Source organism: Triticum aestivum, chromosome 4B, assembly GCF_018294505.1.
Source record: "Triticum aestivum cultivar Chinese Spring chromosome 4B, IWGSC CS RefSeq v2.1, whole genome shotgun sequence".
Taxonomy (NCBI): Eukaryota; Viridiplantae; Streptophyta; class Magnoliopsida; order Poales; family Poaceae; genus Triticum; species Triticum aestivum.
In genome coordinates this window covers 644,205,399-644,208,630 of record NC_057804.1, presented here as the reverse complement: position 1 = coordinate 644,208,630, position 3,232 = coordinate 644,205,399, and the positions used below count along the sequence as shown (strand labels likewise).

At 51.2% G+C, this 3,232-nt stretch overlaps 1 protein-coding gene across 1 annotated transcript in view; it reads left to right on the top strand.

Annotated features, from left to right (window-relative positions):
- The window catches only part of LOC123089566 (uncharacterized), a 6,360-nt gene extending 4,293 nt beyond the window's left edge, over nucleotides 1–2,067 (top strand). Inside the window, exon 2 of the mRNA XM_044511213.1 lies at nucleotides 1,640–2,067. The gene's annotated coding sequence lies outside the window, so the exon portion shown is untranslated. The remainder of the gene's footprint in view (nucleotides 1–1,639) is intronic.
- Nucleotides 2,068–3,232: the final 1,165 nt, after the last annotated feature.

Genomic DNA, 3,232 nt, shown 5'->3' with positions numbered 1-3,232 from the left:
ATTTGATCACCGGCAAATGGGTGTTCAAACACAAGTTCAAGGCCGACGGAGCTCTCGAGCGTTACAAGGCTCGCTGGGTTGTCCGCGGGTTCCGACAACGAGCTGGTGTGGATTACGGTGAGACCTTCTCGCCGGTCGTCAAGCCCGCCACTGTCCGTACGGTGCTTACTCTCGCCGCGTCGCGGAATTGGCCTGTCCATCAGCTTGATGTATCCAACGCCTTCCTGCACGGCACCCTGGACGAAGAGGTGTATTGTCTTCAGCCGGCGGGCTTCGTCGATGCCGCCAAGCCTCATCACGTTTGCCGGCTCTCCAAGTCTTTTTATGGCTTGAAGCAGGCACCGCGCGCATGGTTTCTCCGCTTCACCGGCTTCCTTCGGTCCATCGGCTTCTCTGCGACACGCTCCGACTCCTCGCTCTTCACACGCCGCCATGGGAGCGACACTGCAGTCCTACTGCTCTACGTCGACGATATCGTCCTCACCGCGTCCTCGCCTGCGGCGCTCCGCCATGTCGTCACTCAGCTCACCGGGGAGTTTGCCATGAAGGACCTCGGTCCTCTGCACTTCTTCCTCGGCATCCGGGTCACGCGCACGCCGGCGGGCTTCTTCCTCTGCCAGGAGCAGTATGCAGCTGACATTCTGGATCGCGCCGGCATGGACACCTGCCGCTCGTCTCCCACACCGATCGACACCAAGGGTAAGTTGCCGACCGCGGACGGCCCTCGCGTCGCCGATCCGTCTGCCTACCGCAACATCGCAGGCGCCCTTAAGTACTTGACGCTCACGCGCCCGAAGATCGCGTACGCCGTCCAGCAGATCTGCCTGCACATGCACGATCCCCGCGAGTGCCATCTCGGGTTGATCAAGTGTGTGCTCCGGTACGTGCGCGGCACGCCCGCCCTCGGCCTCCACCTTCGCGCCTCGCGTGTGCTGGACCTGCGAGCGTTCACGGATGCCGACTGGGCTGGTTGTCCTGACACCAGGCGCTCCACCTCCGGCTTCTGTGTCTACCTTGGCGACGCCCTTGTCTCTTGGTCTTCGAAGCGTCAGGCCATCGTCTCACGCTCCAGCGCCGAGGCCGAGTATCGTGGCGTCGCGAACGCCGTCGCCGAGTGCGTTTGGCTCCGGCAGCTACTTGGTGAGCTGTTCTCTCCCGTCGACAAGGCCACGCTGGTGTATTGCGACAACGTCTCCGCCGTCTACCTGTCGGCTAACCCCGTCCATCATCGCCGGACGAAGCACGTCGAGCTGGATATTCTCTTCGTTCGCGAGCGTGTGGCGCTTGGCGAATTCTGGGTCCTTCACATCCCCACACGACAGCAGCTCGCGGATATTATGACGAAGGGGCTGCCGGTCCGAGGTCTTCTCTGACTTCCGGTCCAGTCTTTGCGTCGCCGCCGCCGACGTCACGACTGCGGGGGGTGTTAGCCAAGGTAGTTATGGAGTCTGTACTCTTGTATTGTATACGGCTTAGGTAGCTTTGACTGTGCAGCAGTTTTGTTGAGTAGTGCTGCACGTCGCTTGGTAGTGGCACACCCACGATCACGCTCGGCTGCGGCCAGCGCCCTGTATAACTCTGCAGCCTCGAGCATAATCCAAGTGTGTTGAATCCCATTCTCTTCCTCCCTCGCAACAAGGACAGAGTGTCAGAGTTCATTGACGGATAGTATATGCCTGGTTTCCTTGTAATTCTCTCTTATACTTTGTGCGTGGAAAATTGGCGAGGCCTAGTGCACTCAGCAGCACTGCCCGACCGCTGCGTACAACCGCATAGCCGATAGTGGGAGTAGTTGGTCATGTGGGCAAGTGGGGTGGCTGTTGCCTGTTGCTCGCGACGAGGGACAAACTCGTGGTCTTGTGGGCTCCTTCAACAATGGGCCGTTTCGCGGGAGGGGTGGGCCTGGACCGTTGGAGGTGGAGATGTTCCGAGGATTCAATCAACCTTCGTACGCTATTACCAAATTTCTCAATACGTATAATAGCATCACCGTGACAGAGTGCAGTGTTTTGGAGGCCCTTTTCTTTACAAAAAAAAATATATCAAAAGTTACATCTCAAAGTTTTAGAAAACTCTGAAAAAGTCGTTAGTACGTCAATGTAAAATGAACAGTGTGCATACTGTTTACTATTTTCACTGACAGCACTTTGTCTTTTTTGTGTAGCTCGTATGTCAATGTATTTTGTCACAAGAATTCCACAAGCATGCAATGTACATATGTCGTGGATTTATTTCAGAATTTATGAAGCATTAAAACATTTGTTTTGATTTTTTGAAAATAATCTCCTAGAGGCATTTCCGTACCGTGGCCATGGTGTTTCGCCAAAACGCTGTAATAATGTCCAACTCTTTTTTGAAGGGGGATTCCTGTAACTATCCAGCTTGGTTACGTGCACAAAGGGCATTGGTATCAGGGATTAGAACATTGGAATTTGGAAGAACCAACTATATATACTGAAAGCCCAAGAACATAATATATCTCAAATTAGAGTAACTCCGGCAGCACTCCAAAACATTTCTAGATAAGACTTCGATATGTCACATCTAAGTGATGCCATCTCTATTATTTGATCACTTTTTTCCTCTCCATCGAACATTTTTTTAGCACGGTTTTGTTTTCCATACGTTTTTTTTCTTTTGGTTTGTTGTTGGTGTATTGTGTCTATCTATGGATTGACGAAGCCTTTTGTCCAGGCCTGATTTGTTGGGCTGAGGTTTTTTACTTGTGTACGGACATATCATTTATCTTGAATTTCTCCTATCTAACGGGCTTTGATTTGTATTGCGAAATCACTGATTAAGGGTCAGCCTTTCCAAATGTCTCTCCCACCTTCTCTGGTGGTGACAAGTGGGACATTGCATGTGCGACAATTGATGCAACCTGGGAGTTTTTAGAGATTTTTTTCTCATGCACGGGAGTCACGCGTGTGTTTGTTTATGGCACTGTTCAAGATATCTTCCGATATTCTGATAATAGGCCGATTTATCGCTTTTCGGTGTCAGGCGGATAAGATAAATCGGCTGATAAAATTAGCCGATATGGCGATAAATTGATCGATATGTTGATAAACTGGCCGATTTACCCCTTATCTCGGGTCGATCGATAAGTTCCCGATAAGCGATATCCCCAACATTGGTTTATGGTATTTTTTAGGATTCTTTTTTCAAAACATTATCTCTTAAACAACGCATCTAAATTACATTAAAAACGTGGCTGCATTTCTTGCGTCGA